Consider the following 26,609-nt stretch of genomic DNA (forward strand, 5'->3'; position numbering starts at 1 on the left):
GTGTGATATCACAGAAAGATACGGCACTGAAGGAGATCATTGAGTCCATTTTGTCTGGACTGGATCTTTAGAAGTATTATTTGATTAATCCCATTCCTTGTTCTTGCCCCAGAATTAACTTTCAAAGTTGTCCTCAAAATCATTTAAAAGGAATTCTCTTATTGGGAATTAAAACTGATCCACAGCAGTGACAGCATCAAATCCTAGATAACAAGGTGTAGAGCTGGATGAACACAGCAGGCCAAGCAACATCAGAGGACCAGGAAAGCTGACATTTTGGGTCTAGACCCTAGGCTCGAAACATCGGCCTTCCTGCTTCTCTGATGCTGCTTGGCCTGCTGTATTCATCCAGCTCCACATCTTGTTATCTCAGATTCTCCAGCATCTGCAGTTCCTGCTATGTCTGCATCAAATCCTGCACTGAAATTCTCTAAGTAGAGAGTACTAAGCAAACCACTTATTAGAAAATATCCTTCATTCCTCAATTTCCATCAATAGCACTGCTATTAAACAACAGGAAGGCTCAAATCAGTTCAGTTATTCATCAACCAAAATGTTGCAAACTTGCCCATTCCTTTTCAAACCACTGTCCTGCCCCTTAACGCAAGGAAAGAGCAAACAGCCAGTCTGATTTTCCAGCCCTTGTGGAAATGCAAACTAGACCTACTGCTGGAGAAATGAAAGCAGCAAATCAGATTATAAGTACCTGCGAATGCACACATCTCACCTCCTCTTCATCTATGAGCATTCATTCGTTGTTTACGATTCAACAACTCTCTGAGGCCTCCTTCTCTTCCAATTCTGGCCCCTTGCGTATTCTCACTTTAATCACTTCACCACTGGCAGCTCTGCTTTCAGCGACCTAGACGCTAAACACTGGAATTTACTCAGAGTCAGACAGCATGGAAACAGACCCTTCGCTCCAATCATTCCATGCTGACCATAACCCCAAATTAAACTAGTCTCACCCACCTGCACTGAGCACATAACCCTGCAAACAATTTTTCATCCATGTATTTAGCTAAATGTCTTCTAAACATTGCAACCGTACCTGCATCTGCCACTTCCTCTGTATGTTCACTCCACGCACAAACCACTCTCTGTGTAAAAGTAAATGCTTCTCAAGTCCTTTCTCCTTTCACCGTAAAAATATGCTTCCTCATCTTGAAATCCCCCGCCCTAGGGAAAGGGCACCTGCCATTCACTTTTTCTATACCCCTCATGATTTTAGAAACCTCTATAAGATCACCCCTCAACCTCCTATGCTCCAGTGATAAAAGTACCAGGTGCTAACATTTTAGTCACAATGCATTTCTTTCTTCTGCTTGAGGTGTGTTGGCATCATGGACTGCTATCTGTATTCCACTAACATTTCTAAGGATAATGTTCACAAAAGCAGGCATGACTTGCTAAGATGATATCAGAAATATTCAAATGGAAAAATCCAAACCTGGATCCCAAAAACTTTGGATGATTGGGCTCTGACAATGTTCTTTGGCAACTTGTCCCATTGTGAGATTGCCCATTGGGAAGAAGGTTGCACTGTGTTGGAAATTGGTTAGTGCAGTTTCTGCAGATAGTTACTTCGCGTTTTGCCATCACCAAAAGTCACGAAATATTTGTTTCTGTCACTTTCAATATTCCATATTTTATGGAATATAGTTATTCTATTTTATTTACCCTTCTTAACTGCATCTATTCCCATTCCCAATCATTGATTCAAGATATGATACTATGGATTTCCCACACTGATTTTTGCAGAATCATGCACTCTTTCATTGGACCTGCTATATCCACATCTCTCCTTAGCTCTTCTTTCCTAATGAGGTTCAAGACTTGTCTTGCTCTCTCAATACATAAATCCTACAGAGTTCACTGCTCTTACAGTAACCAACGGGCATTTTGAAAACCATTTCCTTACCATCTCCACTACCCTAACAAGTATAATTTACTTAGGTTGCTATCGATTCCTTCCTTCACTCCTGCATTCTGAGCATTAGAGAGGAAAAATGCTTCAAGTATTTATCCATATGATTGAAAATCCACTAAACTAAGTGATTAAGAAGTATAATGTAGATAAACAAAACAAAGAACTGTGGATGTGGGACCCACAATTCATCCCTCACACCCCGTCCCCACAATACCGTAACTCATTCCTCACACCCCGTCCCCGCAATATCGCAACTCATCCCTCATACCCCGTCCCCGCAATACCGCAACTCATCCCTCACACCCCGTCCCCGCAATACCGCATCTCATCCCTCACACCCCGTCCCCGCAATATCGCAACTCATCCCTCACACCCCGTCCCCGCAATACCGCAACTCATCCCTCACACCCCGTCCCCGCAATACTGCATCTCATCCCTCACACCCCGTCCCCGCAACACCGCAACTCATCCCTCACACCCCATCCCCTCAATATCGCAACTGATCCCTCACACCTCATCCCCGCAATAACGCAACTCATCCCTCACACCCCATCCCCGCAATACCCCTACTCATCCCTCACACCCCATCCCCGCAATAACGCAACTCATCCCTCACACCCCGTCCCCGCAATAACGCAACTCATCCCTCATACCCCGTCCCCGCAATATCGCAACTCATCCCTCACACCCCATCCCCGCAATATCGCAACTCATCCCTCACACCCCGTCCCCGCAATACCGTAACTCATACCTCACACCCCGTCCCCGCAATACCGCATCTCATCCCTCACACCCCGTCCCCGCAATACCACAACTCATCCCTCACACCCCGTCCCCGCAATACCGCAACTCATCCCTCACACCCCATCCCCGCAATACCGCAATTCATCCCTCACACCGCATCCCCGCAATAACGCAACTCATCCCTCTCACCCCGTCCCCGCAATACCGCAACTCATCCCTCACACCCCATCCCCGCAATACCGCAATTCATCCCTCACACCGCATCCCCGCAATAACGCAACTCATCCCTCACACCCCGTCCCCGCAATACCGTAACTCATCCCTCACACCCCATCCCCGCAATATCGCAACTCATCCCTCACACCCCATCCCCGCAATACCGCAACTCATCCCTCTCACCCCGTCCCCACAATATCGCAACTCATCCCTCTCACCCCGTCCCCGCAACACCGCAACTCATCCCTCTCACCCCGTCCCCACAATATCGCAACTCATCCCTCACACCCCATCCCCGCAATACCGCAACTCATCCCTCTCACCCCGTCCCCACAATATCGCAACTCATCCCTCTCACCCCGTCCCCGCAATACCGCAACTCATCCCTCTCACCCCGTCCCCACAATATCGCAACTCATCCCTCACACCCCATCCCCGCAATACCGCAACTCATCCCTCTCACCCCGTCCCCACAATATCGCAACTCATCCCTCTCACCCCGTCCCCACAATACCGCAACTCATCCCTCACACCCCGTCCCCGCAATAACGCAACTCATCCCTCACACCCCGTCCCCGCAATACCACAATTCATCCCTCACACCCCGTCCCCGCAATAACCGCAACTCATCCCTCACACCCCGTCCCCGCAATACTGCATCTCATCCCTCACACCCCGTCCCCGCAATAACGCAACTCATCCCTCACACCCCGTCCCCGCAATACCGTAACTCATCCCTCACACCCCATCCCCGCAATATCGCAACTCATCCCTCACACCCCATCCCCGCAATACCGCAACTCATCCCTCTCACCCCGTCCCCACAATATCGCAACTCATCCCTCTCACCCCGTCCCCGCAACACCGCAACTCATCCCTCTCACCCCGTCCCCACAATATCGCAACTCATCCCTCACACCCCATCCCCGCAATACCGCAACTCATCCCTCTCACCCCGTCCCCACAATATCGCAACTCATCCCTCTCACCCCGTCCCCGCAATACCGCAACTCATCCCTCTCACCCCGTCCCCACAATATCGCAACTCATCCCTCACACCCCATCCCCGCAATACCGCAACTCATCCCTCACACCCCGTCCCCGCAACACCGCAACTCATCCCTCACACCCCGTCCCCGCAATAACCGCAACTCATCCCTCACACCCCGTCCCCGCAATACTGCATCTCATCCCTCACACCCCGTCCCCGCAATAACGCAACTCATCCCTCACACCCCGTCCCCGCAACACCGTAACTCATCCCTCACACCCCGTCCCCACAATACCGCAACTCATCCCTCACACCCCGTCCCCGCAATAACGCAACTCATCCCTCATACCCCGTCCCCGCAATATCGCAACTCATCCCTCACACCCCATCCCCGCAACACCGCAACTCATCCCTCACACCCCGTCCCCGCAATAACGCAACTCATCCCTCATACCCCGTCCCCGCAATATCGCAACTCATCCCTCACACCCCATCCCCGCAATATCGCAACTCATCCCTCACACCCCGTCCCCGCAATAACCGCCAAAAGAGAATCCCCCTCATCCTCACATACCACCCCACCAATCTCTGGATCCAGCGCATCATCCTCCAACATTTCCGCCAGCTGCAATCCAACCCCACCACCCAAGACATTTTTCCATCCCCACCCTTGTCTGCTTTCCGGAGAGACCACTCTCTCTGTGACTCCCTTGTTCGCTCCACACTCCCCTCCAACCCCACCACACCCGGCACCTTCCCCTGCGACCGCAGGAAGTGCTACACTTGCCCCCACACCTCCTCCCTCACCCCCATCCCGGGCCCCGAGAAGACTTTCCACATCAAGCAGATGTTCACTTGCACATCTGCTAATGTGGTATACTGCATCCACTGTGCCTGTCTGGGCTTCCTCTACTTTGGGGTAAGCAAGCAGAGTCTTGGGGGCCGCTTTGCAGAATACCTACGCTTAGTTCGCAATAAACAACTGCACCTCCCAGTCGCGAACCATTTTAACTCCCCCTCCCATTCCTTAGACGACATGTCCATCCTGGGCCTCCTGCAGTGCCACAATGATGCCACCTGAAGGTTGAAGGAACAGCAACTCATATTCCGCTTGGGAACCCTGCAGTCCAATGGTATCAATGTGGATTTCACAAGCTTCAAAATCTCCCCTCCCCCCACTTCATCCCAAATCCAGACCAGCTCGTCCCCACCTCCCTAACTTATCTTCCTCTCACCTATCCCCTCCTCCCACATCAAGCCGCACCTCCATTTCCTACCTACTAACCTCATCCTGTCCCCTTGACTGTCCATCCTTCCCGGGATGACCTATCCCCTCCCCACCTCCCCACCTACACTCATCACTGCAGGCTCCATCCTCGCCCCTTTAATTTGTCTGTCTCCTCTCCACCTGTCTTCTCCTCTATCCATCTTCGATGCGCCTCCCCATCTCTCCCCATTTATTTTAGAACCTTCTCTCCCTCCCCCTTTTCTGATGAAGGGTCTCAGCCCGAAACGTCAGCTTTTGTGCTCCTAAGATGCTGCTTGGCCTGCTGTATTCATCCAGTTCCACACTTTGTTATCTCAAATTCTCCAGCATCCGCAGTTGCCATTATCTCTGATACTGCTGGAGAAATTCATTAAATCTGGCAGCATCTGTAGTAGAAAACAGAGTCAATATTTTGAGCACAGTGAGCCTTTGACATTGACTTTTCTTCTTTCCACAAATGCTACCAGATCTGCTGTATTTCTCCAGCAATCTCTATTAATGTTTCAGAGTGAAGATAAGTCCTTCCTGTCATCTTGCAGGTAGGATGTTGAACTAAAATTATGCCTGTCTATGTGATGCACAGAATTCTAGACCTACCTCTTCACCCAGGCATTAGGTTGTGTGCCTAAAGTAGAAACCTGAAATTGAAAGAAAACAGGTCTCATGTTGATTATCCATCTCTGAGCTCAAATCCACTTTTTTTTTAACATTACACAAACTTCCGATTTTATTTTCATTTTAAGCCAGTAAGATTGCGGAAGTTGAAGTAGATAAATCACATGAGAGGTAAAACAATTCCAAAATATACTTTAAGTGAAAACAGAGACCAGATGTGCCATTGATAAACATTGCTGTTTTGATGTTTGTGATCCCTGGCCAATTGCCAGAATTACTTTGTCCTCAATTGCCATCTGTGCATAATTCTGAAGACAGACCATATGGCCCGCCAATGCAAAGAATGCCTCACATCTTTGACACAAATGATATCATTGTTTGATGACAAATAAAATTCTTATTATAATATGTGACCTTCATCCTTCATCAAGTGCAGCTGCAAATCCCGACCAGCAGGAAAATTATGTGATCCTGAGAATGAGAAGGACGAATGTTTCTTGAAGAGTTCTTTGGCAAGATGTCTGAGATTTCACATTATTCTGTTTGCAAAGATTGTCTCCATGCTGTGCCACCTTCAGGTCTTCAACAAGATGTCCTTCAACATCTGCCTCTGAGCAAGGGAGACCTACTATCTCAAGGAAATATTGTTGACACTTTGCAACAGAGATAGCAAGAACTGCCAATGCTGGAGTCTGAGATAACAGTGTTGAACTGGAGGGAGACTGCAGGCCAGGCAGCACCAGAGGAACAGGAAAGCTGATATTTTGGGTCTGGAACCTCCTTCAGAAATGAAGACCGTTCCAGACGCGAAACATCAGCTTTCCTGTCCATCTGATCCTGCTGTGTATCACCAGCCAACTGGCCAGCCTGGTTATATTTGTCAGCTAGGCCTTCCTGATTGGCCCATGTTAGCAACCCCAATCAACAAGATCCACCTGGTTCCAATCACTACATCTGAAAATATAACTAGGTTGGTTGAAATGAGTGATAGTTAGTCATTACGGTCAATCCTTTTCAAACTTCGATGTTCGATAACTATTAATGAGCCATTTAACCAGAATAAATTCCAAAATTCCTTGCTCCTGTATTTGAATCCTCTTGTTGTGAAGGTCAACATAGAGTTTCCTTCTTTACTGCCTGTTGCACCTCTGCACTTACCTTCAGCAACTCCTGCACAAAGATACCCAGGTTTCTCCTCTCTCAATTTCAAATAACTTTCGGACTGCTGCTTTTTGCTACCAAAATAGATAACCTCATATTTATCCACACCAGACTGCATCTTCCATGCATTTACCCATTCACTCAGCCTGCAACATCTCTATATCCTCCTCCCACCCAGCTTTGTGTCATCTGCAAATATGGAGGTACTGCATCGAGTTCCGTCATTTCAATCATTAACATATGTTGTGAATAGCTGGGGTCCTCGTGCCGATTCCTGCATTATTCCACTAGTCACAGCCTGCCATTCATAAAAAAATCCAATTTCTTCTCTTTTTGTTTCCTGTCTGCTAACCCATTTTCCATCCTTCTCAATACACTACCCTTATTCCCACTTTAATTTTATACATAACCTTTATGGAGGATTTTGTTGAAAATCTTCTAAAAGTCTCAATAGATCACATCCATTTCGCTCCCTGACTTACGTCCTTGAAGAAGTCTGTAGATTAGTTAAGCATGATATCCCGTTTGTAAATCCATGCTGACTCTGTGTGTGGTTCTACTACTGTTTCCTAAGTGCTCTGCTATAAAATCCTTGGTAATGGACTCTAGCATCTTTCCTACCAATGTCAGAACAAAACTAGTGTCAATGGGAACTGGCAGAAAATGCTCCACTGGTTAGAATCGTGTCTGGTGCATAGGAACATGCTTGAGGTTGTTGGAGGTCACTCACTTCAGGTCCAGAACATCACTGTCGGAAGTCCTCAGCCAAGTGTCCGAGACCCAAATATCTTTCGATGCTTTGTTGGTGACCTTTCTTCCCTGAGAAGGTCTGAAATGGGAACGTTCATTGGTGACTACGCAATGTTCACCACTCTCCAGCAGTCCATATCCAAATGAAGCAAGACCAGAAGAATCAAAAGGTATGTAAAACACACCAGACCATTTACATCTGTCTTTCATTCAAAAGAAAATTGCCTTCCTTCATTACATTTCCTGTCTCCACTTTCTCCAGATGAAATTAAGCTGTTTTAAGTACATGCTTACTTGCACATCTTCCCCCAGAGTAAATCCAAAAAATAGTGAGCCCTTATTATTGAAAAGTAGGAGCTTTTTAAAGACTTGTACTATAAGTCCCTCCAGTTTTCATCAGTAAAGTGATGGAGGGTGTCATAAACAGCGCTGTCTAGCAGCACCTGCTCAGCAATAACCTGCTCAGTGACGCCCAGTTTGGGCTCTGTCAGGGCCACCCAGCTCCTGACCTCAGTACAGCCTTAGTTCAAACATGGACAAAAGAGCTGAATTTCAGAGGTGAGGTGAGAGTGACAGCCCTTGATATCAAGGTTGTATTCGACCAGGTGTAGCATCAATGAGCCCGAGCAAAACTAGAATCAATGGGTATCAGGGAGCAAATGCTCCGATGGTTGGAGCCATACCTGACACATAGGATGATGGCCGTGATTGTCGGAGGTCAGTCATGTTAACTCCAGGACATCACTGCAGGAGTTCCTCAGGGCTAGGCCCAAGCATCTTCAGCTGCCTTATTCATGATCTTCCCAGTAGTCGGGATGTTCACTGATGATTCCACAATGTTTTGTGCAATTTGTAAATCCCCTGATACTGAAGCAGTCCATGTTCAAATGCAACAAGATCTGGTCAATATCCAGGCTTGGGCTGCCACACAAATGCCAGACTATGATCATCACCAATCTGAATGTTTTCAAGAAAGAGTTAGATACAATTCTTAGGGCTTAAGAGATCGAAGGGTCTGGGGTGAAAGTGAAAGCAGGGGACTGGGTTAGATGATCATCCATGATTATATTGAAGGGCAGAACAGGTTTGCAGGGCTGAATGATCTACTCCTACTCTTTTTGATGTTTCTCATCAAACTTTCTGTGTTTTTCAAAAACAGCTGCTACTACAAATTGTGATATCTTCAACACTGCTTCTTCACACTGGTCATTATTTTACCACCTGAAAAAATAATCAATGTAATATCTATTAGTGCAACATTTGGAGCTGTTTTGTGCTGGAGGCAAATCGTCTACAAGTTGAATTGAGATCCAAACTCATCTCACCTCAGGTTCTCTTAGCCAACAAATAAAGGAGACTTTTATCCTATATTGATGAACTGGATTTGAACTCAATTCCCAGAAGTGAAAGATGACTGCAGTTTAATGCCACCACTTACTTTCGAAAGGCAAACCTCGCCTCTCCAGCAGAGACAAGCTTTCAGTTCAGCTTCGTGCGCCAACAACAAGAGTGGAATTCAATATTTAAGTCAATGCACTTATTGTGGATTTTTTCATTTGCATTTTCAACTCAATACATCCCTGGAACATCATTGCAGCTGAACTGGTCACAGCCAGTTGTACACCTTTGCATGACCTACTTCTACCAACAAAGGAATGAGCAGTATCGATTGCAAGATTCAAAACTGCTTTAAATTCACAGCCGAATTAAAACCAACATGCAGTGTTCGTATGAACTGTTGCAAACAAAAGATGACGAGAATATGTAATCAAACCAAAAAATTATAGTGTAAATTAAACTTAAACCAAAAACCATCCAACAGGCAATGTAAGTGCTTTGGAATTAAAAAAAAATCTTTAGTTAATTTTGCTTCCCAAGGCAACAGCTCCTATTTTCAGTTGTAGTCCTGTACACACTAAAGTTTTAGTGATGGAAAAATGGCGAATATAAAGACTAAATTGACATAAGAGCATGCCGCGGTGCCTCAGTGGTTAGCACTGTTGCCTCACAGTGCCAGTGTTCCGGGTTCAATTCTATCTGCGGGCAACTATCTGTATGTGGTTTGCATGTTCTCCCTGTGTTTGTGCGGGTTTCCTCTGGGTGCTCTGGTTTCCACTCACAGTCCAAAGATATGCAGGTTAGGTGGATTGGCCATGCTAAATTGCCCGTAGTGTCGAGGAATGTGTAGGCTAGGAGCATTAGCAATGGGAAATTCAGGGATACTGAGGTCAACAATAGAAGCCACAGTAGACATCTCACCCCTCAAGCCTGCTCCACCACTCAATAAGATTATGGCTGATCTTTTTATGGGCTGAGCTCCACTTACTCGCCCGCTCACCATAACTCTTAATTCCTTTACTGTTCAAAAATCTATCTGCCTTTGCCATGTTGTCTGTGGTGATAGAGATATATATATATCCAACATTATTCAATGCCTTTTTTCTTGCAGGGAGGGGTGTGCACAGGTAGCAGGTCAGGGTTTAGTTATTTTAATCTGATTCAGGTTTAGATTCTCAGTGTCTGTTCTTCTTGGAAAGGTTATTAAATCACATTTGAGAGTGCTTGATTCTGTATTGGACTTCTCTTTCCCCCTTTCAGTGGTGCTTACAATATGTTGTAAGTATATGACTGGGGTTATGTGAACCCATATTCTCACACACAGTAGTTCTGAAAAGAGCAAAGGTAACTTCATGCTTTGGATAGCAATCATCTGTCAGCTTGATGGATTCCTGGCAGTATCTTTCTCCAGATTTCAGGCTGTTTCCTGGTGACTTCTTCATTGAGCGAGTCACAAAGATCTTCTTCGTGACATTTCAAGAGGACAAGACCACAGCACATACCAAAATATCAAACAACATAATGATTTGAGTTAAAACAAATTATGTGCTTCAAAAGTAAAACTGGGGCAAAAAGAAGGGTCCAGACCTGTAATCTCAGCTTTCCTGCTCCTCTGATGCTGTCTGGCCTGCTGTGTTCATCCAGCTGTGTTATCAGAAAGAATTCTTGCTCTCTTCAATTCTGACTTCTCCACCATGGAGACCACGTTTCAACCTGCCTAATCTATGGAATGCTGTCTCCAAATCTCTGAGACTTTTCACATTGTTTCTTCTTTCTCCTCCAATGTGTAGATATTAACTTTAAATTTGCTGGGCTGGCTGAACTTTAAGTTAAATGAAAATGCGGAGAAAACTTTTGAAGCCTGGTGATGACACTAATGATTTGAACGATTTTAAACTGTTAGGCTGAAGGAATGTGTGTGTGCTGTTAGATTGAAGTGTTGCAACTCAGCAATAAAGGTATTAACTGTTAATCAACCTGTTCAGAAATGATATGACATACCTCTGGAGCAGGTGGGAATGAACCCAGACCTCCTGGTCCAGAGGTAAGGACATTGACAAAGAGCTGTTGCATTAACTCTGGAAAAGCTGGAGTTTTGTTTGAAACAGACATGGTGAATCAGATGTGATAACATGAACTAATAGTCAGCTGAATTTATGATTGATGTGGAATTATGCTGTGTAAAAATATCATATGGTTCATCGGAATGACATAAAAGTGGTGAACAGTTAGCACAAGTAAACTGAGGTCATAGTTCATTAAGAACAAGGGATACATCTCTTCCCAAGGATGCACAATAAGGTCTGAATGAGCTAATTGATCAAACTGATGTGGAAAACACTACATGTTTGTGGCATTTGCCAGTTGACAAACCAATCATTTACAGGAGCTTGGGCAGTGCCAAGAGGGTAAATGCGTAGCTTTTTTGTCTGGAAAGAATATAAAACCTGTACCTCACAGCACAATTTACTCGGGGCAGAGATCATCGATCAATGGCTGGGAGGTGCAATGGAGCGGGCTGATCACCTGTTCCAATCTGATCTTTGCACTAGTCCACGTAACAGAGTTCACTCGTGATTGTAAGTATTGTGTGGATAAGATTTTGCAGAGCATTTTTATAGTGTACTTTACTTTAACAAATAACATTGGGTATATTTTTGTTGCAAGAAGTGCTATGGGTTATCAATATCCAGATTAAACCCAATGGAGCAGGGTAACTGGGAATAAAAGCATTTCATTAAACTTTTCTATTTAACAAGGCTTTGGTCCCCTGTCCGGATAGCTTCTTGCTTAGTTTGACACCATATTTTGTTGGATAACACTCTTATGTTGGGCAGTTTCATTCTGCTAAATGAGCCACATAATTGCTAGTACTATTATTGCTTTTGGGTCATATCCTGGCATTAGCACCTGATTAGTATTTTGGGCATTTCTTGTTACACCAGCATTTGTTGCTCATCGCTAAATACCCTGGTGTTAATTTTCTTTCCTGAACTGTACAGAACATGAGGTGCAGGGACACCCAGAGTATTATTTGGGGTAGGTCTCAGTGACACTGAAGGAACAGTGATATCAAGTGTTATGAGTGGTATGGAGTGGAAATTATAGGCAAAAGTGCTCCCATCCACCAACTCCCCTGACTTTCTCAGGGTTAGAAATCGTGGTATTGGAAAGTGCTGTTGAAGGTATACAATGTGTTGCTACAGTGAATCTTGTAGATGCTACAGACTGCTGGGTTATCCTAAGGGGAAAACTATGAGTCCTTTGCTATACAGGGTCATGGTTCAGATAGTTGTCAAAATGCAATATCGGTGTTGTAGCCTGGTTGACGCAATTAAAGAAGACCGATGTGAGTTTTTCTTGCTGGCTAAAATCATAACCTGAAGGATTGATAGCAACATTAATGGTTCAGTCCCAGAGTTGATTCAAACTGCCCAGTTCTTGTGGGGCCAGGCAGGGTTAAATTTTCCCATCATTTGTCTCATAACGAAAATTATCATTAAACTGTCCTTGCTCCAGCAATGTGGCTTTTAGTGTTGAAATATGCTCTCAGCAGCTCTCTGAGTTATTCTGGGCAACAATGTGCGTGTGTAAGTTGCTTGCAGGGAGACTTGGCCTCCTTTATAAGCACTGCAATAATTTCAAACAATTTCTACATCTGTTCCCAATCTCTAGCAATTAGTTCATTTCTGACAGGGGAAGAAAGGAAGCAACAGATACCTGGTTCAGCCCCATTCCCTGGCAGAACTGGCTGGGCAACGCAATGCACTATCAGATATTTTTGGAAAAAAAGTGATAACATCTAGTGCCTTCTTTTAAATCCCTCACCCTTTTTTTCCTGTGCCTTCACCTCCAAAAGTAAAGTGCAAGGAAATTGTGGACTTATTATTTACTGAGGGAGTTTGCTCTTTGACTTGGCTGCAGCTCTCATTAGCTAACCCAGTCAAACTCCCCCAAATGCACTCCTTCTGTCTAAGATAATAAAATGTGAGGCTGGATGAACACAGCAGGCCCAGCAGCATCTCAGGAGCATGAAAGCTGACGTTTCGGGCCTAGACCCTTCATCAGAAAGAGGGATGGGGTGAGGGTTCTGGAATAAATAGGGACAGAGGGGGAGGCGGACCGGAGGTGGGGAGAAAAGAAGATAGGTGGAGAGGAGAGTATAGGTGGGGAGGTAGGGAGGGGATAGGTCAGTCCAGGGAAGACGGACAGGTCAAGGAGGTGGGATGAGGTTAGTAGGTAGGAGATGGAGGTGCGGCTTGGGGTGGGAGGAAGGGATGGGTGAGAGGAAGAACAGGTTAGGGAGGCAGAGGCAGGTTGGATTGGTTTTGGAATGCAGTGTGTGGAAGGAAAGAGCTGGGCTGGTTGTGTGGTGCAGTGGGGGGAGGGGACGAACTGGGCTGGTTTTGGGATGTGGTGGGGGAAGGGGAGATTTTGAAGCTGGTGAAGTTCACATTGATACCATTGGGCTGCAGGGTTCCCAAGCGGAATATGAGTTGCTGTTCCTGCAACCTTCGGGTGGCATCATTGTGGCACTGCAGGAGGCCCATGATGGACATGTCATCTAAAGAATGGGAGGGGGAGTGGAAATGGTTTGCGACTGGGAGGTGCAGTTGTTTATTGCGAACCGAGCGGAGGTATTCTGCAAAGCGGTGCCCAAGCCTCCGCTTGGTTTCCCCGATGTTGAGGAAGCCACACCGGGTACAATGGATGCAGTATACTACATTGGCAGATGTGCAGGTGAACCTCTGCTTAATATGGAAAGTCATCTTGGGGCCTGGGATAGGGGTGAGGGAGGATGTGTGGGGGCAAGTGTAGCATTTCCTGCGGTTGCAGGGGAAGGTGCCGGGTGTGGTGGGGTTGGAGGGCAGTGTGGAGCGAACAAGGGAGTCGCGGAGAGAGTGGTCTCTCCGGAAAGCAGACAAGGGTGGGGATGGAAAAATGTCTTGGGTGGTGGGGTCAGATTGTAGATGACGGAAGTGTCGGAGGATGATGCGTTGTATCCGGAGGTTGGTGGGGTGGTGTGTGAGAACGAGTGGGATCCTCTTTGGGCGGTTGTGGCGGGGGCGGGGTGTGAGGGATGTGTTGTGGGAAATGCGGGAGACGTGGCCAAGGGCGTTCTCGACCACTGTGGGGGGAAAGTTGCGGTCCTTGAAGAATTTGGACATCTGGGACGTGCGGGAGCGGAATGCCTCATCGTGGGAGCAGATGCGGCGGAAGCGGAGGAATTGGGAATAGGGGATGGAATTTTTGCAGGAGGGTGGGTGGGAGGAGGTGTATTCTAGGTAGCTGTGGGAGTCGGTGGGCTTGAAATGGACATCAGTTACAAGCTGGTTGCCTGAGATGGAGTCTGTCTGAGTCCTGGTTTCTTCCCTGTCTTCCCTCATGCCCTCTACAATCTCATCTTGTCCATGGTACCCATGTTCTGCAGCCCAATCCAATTCCTTCTAAACTGCTAACACCCTACCCCTTCCCTACCTCTTAGTCCCCATGTTAGCCAATACGATTAATAGTTGCCTCTCTTTAGGTGTCATGCCTTTCTCCTTTAAATCTTCGCCCTTGAAAATAACAAAAAAATACAGAAGAATACCGTGAGATGAGAAAGCGTAGAGCTGGGTGAACATAGCAGGTCAAACAGCACCAGAGGAGTAGGAAGGCTGACGCTTTGGGCCTACACCCTTCTTCAGAAATTCTGAAGACCCATTTCTGAAGAAGGGCCTAGGCCCGAGACATCAGCTTTCCTGCTCCTCTGATTCTGCTTGGCCTGCTGTGCTGATCCAACTCTACGCCTTGTTACCACAGATTCTCCAGCATCGGCAGTTCCTACTATCTCAGAAAAATACCATCATGTCTGTCTTTACAAAGTTAAGTATTTCCCCGCGCCCGCTTTGTCTTTCTTGACTTGTCAACAACTGTGCAAAATTCCACCAATATCTGAGTTAGCCAACTCTCACCGAGTTCTGTATTTATCTATTGTGTGTTTTTTTTTGTAATTCATTCATGGGATGATAGTGCTACTGTCTGGACCAGCATTTATTGCCTATCCCTAATTGCCAGGAGGGCCTTTAAGAATCAACCTCACTGCTGAGAGTCTGGAGTCACATGTAGACCAGACCAGGTAGGGATGGCAGAGATTTCCTTAGCTAAACAACATTGGTGAACTTGATGGGATTTTAAAACAATTGACAGCGGTAGCATGTTTGCCTAACATTTTGTTCCAGATTTTTTACTGAAATCAAATTTCAACATTTGTCATGGTAGGATTAGAGCCACAATCTCAGAACATTAGCCTGGGTTGCTGGGTTACTGTTGCCTCTGGGCAATTAGGAATGGGCAATAAATGCTACCTAGCCAGTACCATTCTCAACCTACAAATGATTTTTTTAAAAATTCCAATGCTTCCTCAGAATACAAATTGCAATGGCTTCTCTTCCTGCCTCCATACTGTTACCACTGATTTCTGCCAAAGGATCCAGCCTTGCACTCCTCCTATTTCCCATCCACATTCTGCCCTCTCAGCAATGTCATGTGTAATCAGAACCAGGGATCACAATCTAAGCATATGGGGTACATTATTTAGGGATGACTTGAGGAGAAATTTCTTCTCACAAAGAGCAATGAGCCTGTGGAATTCCTTGCCACAGACAGCAATTGAGGCCAAAACATTATCTCCCTTTTCCCCTCCTCCCACCTCAAACCGCACCTCCAAACTCATCCCGCCGCACCCCCCCCCCCGCTCCGCCGACCTGTCCGTCCTCCCCGGACTGACCTATCTCCTCCCTACCTCCCCACCCACACTCACCTCTGCAGGCTCCATCCCCACCCCTGTAACTTGTCTGACTCCTCTCCACTTATCTTCTCCACTATCCATCTTCAATCCGCCTCCCCCTCTCTCCCTATTTTTTTCAGAACTCTCTCCTCCTCCCCCTTTTCTGATGAAGGGTCTAGGCCTGAAACGTCAGCTTTTGTGCTCCTAAGATGCGGCTTGGCCTGCTGTGTTCATCCAGCTCCACACGTTGTTATTGAGGCCAAAACATTGAATGTTTTCAAGAAGGTGTTTGAAATAGTTCTTAGGGCTAAAGGTATCAAAGTGCATTTGGAGAAAACAGGAACAGGGGGCTGAGTTGGATGTTTAGACATGATCTTTTTGAATGACAGAGTAGGTTTGAAGGACTGAATGGCCTTCTTTTGCTGCTATTTTCTATGCTTCTATGAAAGTCCGTGTTAGTTTTCAGATGGATGCTGAAAGTGCCCAGCACCACTTATCTCAATTCTTCCACTGTTGTTAAATTGTCAGCCTGAGTATCCAACAGTCAGTAACAGATGAGCAGAGGTTTCCTCAAATTGAATATTAGGAAGACTAGAAACATTGTTCCAGTCCATGCTCCAAACTTCATTCCCTAGCTACCAATTCCATATTTCTTCCTGGAACATGTCTGTGACTGAGCCAGAATGTACACAGCCTTGATGCTATATTGATCTAAATGTAAGTCTCACACTTGTGCCAACAAAATCCTAGACCTCCCTTCCCAACAGGTGTTCATATGCATCAAGAAGACAGCTTACCGCCACACTCTCCAGGGCAATTAGAGATGGACAATCAATCAGGGATGTTCACATTCCATAAATTTATTTTTAAAAACATTAAGAATGCTAAGCTCCAACTCCATAACCCATCTCTGACTGTGCCTCAGCTCCTCTGCTACGGAAATCCTCAACCACACGTGTTTTCCTCAACATTTGACAATGCATACGTTTCTGCCTGATCTCATGCATTCTATCATCTGTGGGCTTTAGGTCATTTTAAAATGTTATTGCCCTAATCTGAACTCATCTCAAATCTGACTCCCTTGTGCTCATTATCTACTCCTACAACAGTTTGATTTTAAAATTCTCATCCTCATTTTCAAACACCTTGCTCTTGCCTATCCCTCTAGGCTCCTCCAGTCCCGCAGCCCCACAAAAGTCTGCATTCCTCTAATTATACCACCTTCTCCACTGTAAAAGCCCAATTGATCAAAGGCTTAAGCTGTAAACTCTGGAATTCTCTGCCGAAGCCTTTCCAACCATCTCTTTGACCACGCATTTGCCAAATGTCTGAATATGAACATGTAGCTCGATGCAATGTTTTGCTTTGAAATTCACCTGTAAAGTATTTTAACAAGTCTATACTGTATAAACATGAGCTGCTGCTGTTGTATACAGGCAAAAACTTCCAGTCACACTTTTTACTGTCACAGAACAATTCCTATATTTGATTTGAGTTTGGATGTTAGCTTTTCTCACCTCTCTTTGCATTCAACTAAAGAAAACACATTGAACAAGGTACCCGCATATTTGTAAGTATCAGACAAGTGTGGTTTTATTTAAATTTTTAAAAAGGTTTTATTAGCTGAATCATTATCGCTAATTGCACAATGATAGAACATAAAACATAGAACAGTACAGCACATTACAGGCCCTCCGGCCCACAATGTTGTGCTGAACTTTTATCCGAAACCTAAGATCTATCTAACCTCTACCCCTACCTTATACTATCATCCATATGCGTATCTAACAGCCGTTTAAATGCCCCTAATGAGGCCGACTCCACTACCCTCTCTGGCAATGCATTCCACGTCCCTACCACTCTCTGAGTAAAGAGCCTATGTCTGACGTCTCCCTGATGTCTACCTCTTTTCACTTTAAAACTATGCCCCCTTGTAATAGCTACCTCCACCCAAGGAAAAAGCCTCTGGCTGTCCACTATCTATACCTCTGATCATTTTGTACACCTCTATCAAGTCACCTCTCATCCTTTGTCGTTCTAAAGAGAAAAGCCCTAGCTCTTTCAACCTTTCCTCGTAAGGCCTTCCCTTCATCCCAGGCAACATCCTGGTAAATCTCCTCTGTACCTTTACCAACGCTTCCACATCTTTCCTGAAATGAGGTGACCAGAACCGGACACAATACTCCAGATGTGGCCGAACCAGGCTTTTGTATAGCTGGAGCATAACCTCACGGCTCTTGAACTCAATACCTCTATTCATGAAAGCTAACAGACCATACACCTTCTTAACAACTCTATCCACCCGGGTGGCAGCTTTCAGGGAACTGTGAACATGAACCCCAAGAACCCTCTGCTCCTCCACGCTGCCAAGAATCTTTCCTTTAACCTTGTATTCTGCTTTCAAGTTTGTCCTTCCAAAATGAATCACCGAAATGATATGAAATACCTCATCTGAAGTACTGCTGTATCATTTCTGGAAATCAGAACACAGCGCATATTGCATTGGGAAATAGTCAAATTCAAGTCAACCCTCCCAGACTGGGGTGACCGCTACCAACCACAGTTCAAATTCTGCTGACAGCGTTCCCCAAGTTTTGATTGCAACAGTGTAGCACTCTCTATTTACTTTGTAATCTTCTTGAGAATCAATACTTGCATGGGCCCCCTGTACACAAAGAGTAAAATAGTGTTGATGTCGCAAATCTGTGGCCAAACCCTTCCTTGAAGTCAGGATTCACTCAAGAAACTGAAGAATGAAGCCAAGAACATATCTCCTTTCTACACAATTGCTGCTTGGTTTAAAGTGTGGATCCAACATTTTCTGTTTCCCTTTCCTCATCTTTCTAAAGGACTTAGGTGTACTAGAAAATCATAGAATCCCTACAGTGTGGAAACAGGCCATTCAACCCAACAAGTCCATAGCACTCCTCCGAAAACCATCCCATTTTCTGAAGAAGGGCCTAGGCCCGAAATGTCAACCTTCCTGCTCCTCTGATGCTGCTTGGCCTGCTGTGTTCATCCAGCTCTACTCCTTGTTATCCCACTCTAACTCACACCTGCATTTCCCCATGTCTAACCCAAACAACCCGAGGCACGACGGGCAATTTAGCATGGCCAATCCACTTTCCCTGCACATCTTTGGACTGTGGGAGGAAATCAGATCACCTGGAGCAAACCCATGCAAACACAGGGAGAAAGTGCAAACTTCACACGAGCAGTTGCCCAAGGCTGGAATCAAACCCAGGCCCCTGGCGCTGTGATGCAGCAGTGCCAACGACTGAGCCACCGTGCCACCCCAACATGCTGATCGCTTAATCTGAGCTATCAACATCTTTTCTCCCCAGCACTCTACTTCCCCAGAATTGCATAAATACTGCCTCCTCCACATTTCACATCAGCTCTGGTGTAGAATCATCCTAGATTCAAAACATTAACTTGCTCTCTCTCCATGGAATAATGGGAACTGCAGATGCTGGAGAATCCAAGATAACAAAAGTGTGGAGCTGGATGAACACGGCAGGCCAAGCAGCATCATAGGAGCACAAAAGCTGACGTTTCAGGTCTAGACCCAGAAGGGTCCAGGCCCGAAACATCAGCTTTTGTGCTCCTGAGATGCTGCATGGCCTGCCGTGTTCATCCAGCTTCACATTTTGTTATCTCTCTCCATGGATGCTGCCTGACTTGCTGTGATCTCTGGCACATTTTGTTCTCAGTACAGATTCCAGCATTGCAGTAATTTGCTCCTAAATAGTTTCACATCATTTATCACATGGATGTTGATGGGATCTTACTGGTAAGTTTGCCTGCTCTATTTTCCTCCTGCATTAAAACACTGACTGCATACCAAAAGTACTTAATTTGCTGTAAGAATGTAAGAACTCGGAGTAGGAGTAGGCTATTCAAACTCTCAATCCTGCTCTATTATTTCTCACCTCAGCCTCAAATCCATTTTCCTGCTTGTTCCCGTAACCCTTTAACTTACTACTAATTTTTTAAAAATTGATCTATCTCCTCCAAAAATGTATTCATCTTCCCAACGTCCACTGCATTCTGGGCTACTGAATCCCACAGATTTAGGATCTTTTGAATGAAATAATTCCTCCCCATCTCTGTTTTCAATCTGCCACCCCTTAGCTCTTTTGAGATGCTCTGAGATTGTGAAAGGTGTCACGTAAATGCAAATCATTATTTTCTCTCTCTACAGGTGATGTCATTTTCACAGACACTTCACTCCACAGTGCCTTTCATGTTTCACATTTCAATTTGGCTGTCATTTCAGTGCTTAACACAATAGCCCGGGGTCTTTCAATCTAAGTGCATGATCTAACCTACTGGGGCACATTTCTTTTGCAATTTGGTTTGCTGGCAGTCGCCTTGTTCTTTCTCTCGCTATCTTGTTCATCACTTCATCATTTCCTTTTACAAATGTCCTTGAAACTGACTTGACTGGTTTGGCGGGAGACTCCAAACACAGTTTCTAAATGTGCTTTCATCCAGATTCAGACTTCAGCTGTCATGAGAGATTCCATGGTGCAGTGAAAAGTACTGGCATTTATTGTTGCTTTAAGAGCTGAGCAGGATAATGATCCAAGGACCAGAATGACATCACAGCACCAGCAGCCTTGATATGCTGGATAGCTGCATACCAGACAATGCCCATACGTTGCTCTTTAAGTGTGTTTAGGGGAGGTGATGACTGAGTGGTATTATCCCTGGCCTATAAATCTAGGAAAGCCAGCTAATGCCCTGGGGAAATAATAAAATGTGAGGCTGGATGAACACAGCAGGCCCAGCAGCATCTCAGGAGCATGAAAGCTGACGTTTCGGGCCTAGACCCTTCATCAGAGAGGGGGATGGGGAGAGGGTTCTGGAATGAATAGGGAGAGAGGGGGAGGCGGACCGAAGATGGGGAGAAAAGAAGATAGGTGGAGAGGAGAGTATAGGTGGGGAGGTAGGGAGGGGATAGGTCAGTCCAGGGAAGACGGACAGGTCAAGGAGGTGGGATGAGGTTAGTAGGTAGGAGATGGAGGTGTGGCTTGGGGTGGGAGGAAGGGATGGTTGAGAGGAAGAACAGGTTAGGGAGGCAGAGACAGGTTGGACTGGTTTTGGGATGCAGTGGGTGGAGGGGAAGAGCTGGGCTGGTTGTGTGGTGCGCTGAGGGGAGGGGACGAACTGGGCTGGTTTTGGGATGCGATGGGGGAAGGGGAGATTTTGAAGCTGGTGAAGTCCACATTGATACCATTGGGCTGCAGGGTTCCCAAGCAGAATATGAGTTGCTGTTCCTGCAACCTTCGGGTGGCATCATTGTGGCACTGCAGGAGGCCCATGATGGACATGTCATCTAAAGAATGGGAGGGGGAATGGAAATGGTTTGCGACTGGGAGGTGCAGTTGTTTATTGTGAACCGAGCGGAGGTGTTCTGCAAAGCGGAGGCTTGGAGACCGCTTTGCAGAACACCTCCGCTCGGTTCGCAATAAACAACTGGACCTCCCAATCGATAACCATTTCCACTCCCCCTTCCATTCTTTAGATGACATGTCCATCATGGGCCTCCTGCAGTGCCACAATGATGCCACCCAAAGGTTGCAGGAACAGCAACTCATATTCCGCTTGGGAACCCTGCAGCCCAATAGTATCAATGTGGACTTCACCAGCTTCAAAATCTCCCCTTCCCCCACCGCATCCCAAAACCAGCCCAGTTCGTCCCCTCCCCCCACCGCACCACACAACCAGCCCAGCTCTTCCCTTCCACCCACTGCATCCCAAAACCAGTCCAACCTGTCTCTGCCTCCCTAACCTGTTCTTCCTCTCACCCATCCCTTCCTCCCACCCCAAGCCGCACCTCCATCTCCTACCTACTAACCTCATCCCACCTCCTTGACCTGTCTGTCTTCCCTGGACTGACCTATGCCCTCCCTACCTCCCCACCTATACTCTCCTCTCCACCTATCTTCTTTTCTCTCCATCTTCGGTCCACCTCCCCCTCTCTCCCTATTTATTCCAGAACCCTCACCCCATCTCTCTTTCTGATGAAGGGTCTAGGCCCGAAACGTCAGCTTTCATGCTCCTGAGATGCTGCTGGGCCTGCTGTGTTCATCCAGCCTCACATTTTATTATCTCGGATTCTCCAGTATCTGCAGTTCCCATTATCACTAATGCTCTGGGGATCTGGGTTCAAATCCTGCCACGATAGATGGTGGAATTTGAATTCAATAAAAATTCTTGAACTAGTAACACCCATTAAATAATTGTCAAGGGAATAACCCACTTGATTCACTAATGCCCTTTACGGAAGGAAACTACAGTCCTTACCTGGCCTGGCTTACATGTGAAAGTTAGAAGAACTGTGTAAATCAGAAGCAGAAATTGCTGGAACTGCTCGGCAGATCTAGCAGCATCTGTGGACAGGAAGCAGAGTTAATGTTTTGGGTCAAGTGACCTGAGAACCAAGGATGGCTTGATCAACCTAAGACATTAACTCTCATTTCTCTCCACAGATGCTGCTGGATCTGCTGAGCTTTTTCAACAATTTCTGTTCTTGTTTCTGATTTACAGCATTCGCGGTTCTTTCAGTTTTTATTGCAAAAGGCAAAGTGGCTGGTAATGGTGGATGGGGATGGTAATGGGGTGTGATATGGATGAAAATTAAGTTGTGAAACAAGCCAAATAAGTTCATCGGCAAAAAAAAAACCGAACAAGGCACATTTGAGACAAGGCCGTGGGAGTGGGTGGGAGGGTGGAATTGGGTAGATGTAAGAAAAATGCAGAACAAACATCATGCAGGAATATCTGTTTGGAAAGCATTGAGCTTGGGGTCATAAATCAGTGCCAACTAAATTCTATCAAAGTGAATTTTACATCAAAATCACATGTTTAATGACAAAGTTAGAAACAGGAATCATGGCAAGATTATTACCCCTACCGTCTGAGCAATTAAGCATCATTTGGTCAGCAGCAGAAATGACAGTCTGGAGAGGACCCTTCAGAACCGGTCAGCTTTTCCTCAGTTTCAATTAACGCAGAATGAGGTCTGTTTAGTAAGTGCCATGAATTCCTGCTGACCAGATAGTTCCCTTGGCACTCAGCCTGCACCAACTTCAGACAGTGTGTCAAAAGGGTAATTTCATTTACAGTAATTTCAGTGCAGCCAGGTCTTTTCTGTATTACCCCCTGGGGAAATATTTGCTTCAGTTTCCTCAATCAAAGGCAAAGCAAATTTTCAAAAATACATTCAACCAGATTTTTATATTGCAGCAATCCTTCACTCTACACTGAGCTTATAACATAAAAAGGGCCCATTCACTCCAATAAACTATTGCCAATGTTTTTACTGCCCACATTCATCCTCACACCCCTCTTCATCCCAGTGTAATAATCCTTCCATTCCTTCCTTCACTCATTTCTGTCATTATCAAATTTACGAGTGGCCTCGCACTGGGGGCAGTTCACAGAAAATTAATTCCAGAAAGGCTTGTCTAATGAGGAGGGATTGAGCAATTTAGACCCACATTCACTAGAGCTTAGAAGAATGAGAGGAGCTCTAATTGAGGCACATAAGATGCAAAAGAGGAATGACAGAGTAGATATCGAGCAGATGTTTTCTCCTGTGGGGCAATCCAGACAAGAGGTTATAGTTTTATGTTAAAAGGGCAGCAGAGTTAAATCAAAGATAAGAGGGATTACTTCTCTTAAATGGGCATGAATCTGGAGAATTCAATGCTTCAGACTGCGGTGGACACTGGGACATTAATAAATTTTAATGAGGAGACAGACTTTTAATCAGTGATGGGTTGAGCGGTTATGGACCGTGAGTTGAAAACTGAGTTGAGGCTGAGATGGGATCAGCCATGATCATATTAAATAGTCGAGCAGGCTTGAGGAGCTGAATTATCTGCTCCTATTCCTAGTTCTTATATTCTGATGTTCTTCAATTAATATAATAGTTATATTCCTGAAAATCATCGCATTAAGCAAAATGACATCATTTGAGATCTAATTGTTCCCTAATTGTTCTGGTCATAACTTTTAACCACTGGGCCTCAGCTGGGTACTGCGTTAGTGTGAAATTAGCATGTATGGGTAATAAGGTAAAAGGTGTGTCATGGAAAAGCCATACTAATTGACCACATGAAAGGATGATTATTTGTGTATGAAATGAATCTTTTTTTGGTGAGAAAATCCAGATTTTGACCATTCTCAGCTTAGGAAAAGAACCAGAAAGAGGCCACTTAACACCATCAACAATGATTTGACAGTATCATGGGTGATCTGCCACTGCTCTCAATTTACCCACTTGTGTCCCATGTCTCTTAACACCCTTGGTTAACAAAAGGTTAGTCGCATTTTTAATTTTAAGGATTGCGTTGGAGTAAAGGGTTTTCATGTCTGTTGTTAAACAGTAAAAATGTCAGCTCTGGCTCTCATAGGTGCCACTGTAAAAATCAGCGACCTGTCTCTCAATGAGGACACCTGTCAGCATTCCCTCTGGTTTTCATTTGCGCTACTTGGGCTTCCAACGCTCATGTGCAGCAGTGACTTCTGAATTCAAAGCTCAGTGCCATGATTGCTACGCCAATGCCAATCACCACATGTAGAACATTGAAGCAGCTGGGCACAGCTGTGCTGGTTAGAGAGAACAGTTCTCATTGTAGGGGTTGTCTAGGTTCAATGGATTGCTCTCTTAGCTCCAAGTCAAACAATTTCATCTTTGATCCCCCCGCCACCCCGCTCCATTTAGCATGTCATCACAGCTAATTCTTCGTGACTGAGGGAGTGTCAGAGGTGCCATCTCCTGCGTGAGATATTAACCCAGGGCAACGTCTGTATGTTCAGGTGATGGTTAAAGAACCCATGACATAAGTAGAGGGTTAGCCACTATAATTATAGTCATATATCCAAATTACTGTAGTGGGTCTTGATTGCCTGTATCAATGCAAGTCATTTTTTTAAACGTTCCAAAAATACTAGAAATTATAATGACAGAATTAAATACGATATGGAGGAACTTTTCTTTTTGGATTTTGTTACGTTTCCTTTTTATATTTCATGCTTCAGAATTAGTCGTAGATTTATATTTATTATCACGCGTACTGAAGTACAGAAGTACGGTGTCAGTGTAAAAGCATCATTTCAGATACAAAAGTAAAAATAAACTTAGGTACAAAGTTGCAAATGAAACAAAAGTTTAAAATGTTAAGCATTACCTTCACAGAAAAAGTAGAAAAATAAATAAGGTAGTCGTTAACATTAAAGTCCTTCTAAATATAAACTAGAAATGTATTTAATTTAAACTAATAAACTGGATAGAAGAAATTTTCTTGGAATATAAAATAGAGCCAGTGAAGTTCCTGTAAAGGGTTCTACCAAGCATTTCATAGACCAAAAAAAATTGCGTCCTCCCCCCTAGCGGCTTTGAATTCGTGTTGCATCCAGAGGGTCGATCATGCTGGGCTGCACTGGGATCATTGAATATTACTGTTCAAGGAAGGCCACTCCGTCCGTTCAGTCTGTGCCGACCAGAACAATCACTTTGTGCAGTGGTTGAACGCAACTGGGGACCAGAGAAACCAGAGCGAACACTACTTAGACAAGAATGAACTTTGCAAGGTCATCTCAAAACAGGCTTTAGAGGTAGCAATCTCACCAGCAATTAAAAAATCTATTACGGTCGCTATTCCATTAGAATTTAATTCGACAGAAGTGCAAACCGAGGGAAGGATCAAAGGGCTTGTTGCTCTGCAGGTGGCCATGCTGTGCAACTATTTCTCCTTCGATGAAACACTGATCAGTCTCCTGCAACATAAGTAGCAGGCTCACGCGAGACAGCCCAGATCAAAGTATTAGACGAGGTCCTTAACAAGCAGATCAGCTGCATGTTCGATATTGATATAAAGAAGGAATTTGAATCTTCCTTTTCATTTGAAATACTCCAGTATTTGAGTCGCCTGTTCTTTTCCCAGATGATGCGAAGGTATTATCGTGATTTGACTTGAATGTGTTCATTTAAAGCTACTGAGTATTTCAGGTACAGCCTGATGGTTTGGAGAGAATCTGCGTGTCCAAGACATCGCTGTAATCCCCACAATCAGTCCTACAGCATTTTCAAACGGGAGCCTTCGACAAAAAAAACTGATCTCAAACTTTTGAGATGGGACTGTGATCCAAACCCAATGAGGAATTTAACTCAGCCTGAACTAATTAAGATAATTCTAAAGTTGAGCTATTTTAATGCGGAAAGCCTCCACATCAACACAGAATTCATTTAATTGCCCAGATATAACATCAATGTTGAACAAAAACTGAAATTGCTGGAAAAGCTCAGCAAGCCTGGCAGCACCTGGGAAGAAAATAATGAGTTTTAACGTTTTAGGGTCCGGTGACCCTTCTAAGGAAGGAAGCGTCACAAGAGTCACCGGACCCGAAGGTTCTTTGTAATGGTCACTTAACCCAGAACGTTAACTCTGATTTTTTTCTTCCCAGATGCTGCTAGGCCTGCTGAGCTTTTCCAGCAACTTCTGTTTTTGTTCCTGATTTACAGCATTCGCTGTTCTTTCAGTTTTTATAACGTATATGTTTATTGAAATACTTCTAAATTGTTGCAAAGTACAACATGATATGCTCTGTCTTCCTTAGAATCAAACCACACGGAAACAGAGCCTTCAGTCTCACCAGTCCATACCAACCATGTTTCCAAACCTAACTAGTCTCACCTGCCTGTGCTTAGACCATATATCTCCAAAGCTTTCCTATCCATAAGCTTATCCAAATCTCATTTAAACATTGTAACTGTTCCCACATCCACCACTTCCTCTGGCAGCTCACTTCCACA

At 45.1% G+C, this 26,609-nt stretch overlaps 1 protein-coding gene across 2 annotated transcripts in view; it reads right to left on the bottom strand.

The window, feature by feature from the left end:
- The window catches only part of LOC125460853 (monocarboxylate transporter 2-like), a 318,309-nt gene that overhangs the window by 17,619 nt on the left and 274,081 nt on the right, over nucleotides 1-26,609 (bottom strand). Inside the window, exon 6 of one of the 2 annotated variants that reach the window (XM_059652552.1) lies at nucleotides 25,317-25,331. The exons of the other annotated variant lie outside the window; for it this stretch is intronic. The gene's annotated coding sequence lies outside the window, so the exon portion shown is untranslated. Of the gene's footprint in view, nucleotides 1-25,316; nucleotides 25,332-26,609 lie in introns of those variants that run through there. 2 annotated transcript variants of the gene reach the window in all.

Source organism: Stegostoma tigrinum, chromosome 18 (genome assembly GCF_030684315.1).
Source record: "Stegostoma tigrinum isolate sSteTig4 chromosome 18, sSteTig4.hap1, whole genome shotgun sequence".
Lineage (NCBI taxonomy): Eukaryota > Metazoa > Chordata > Chondrichthyes > Orectolobiformes > Stegostomatidae > Stegostoma > Stegostoma tigrinum.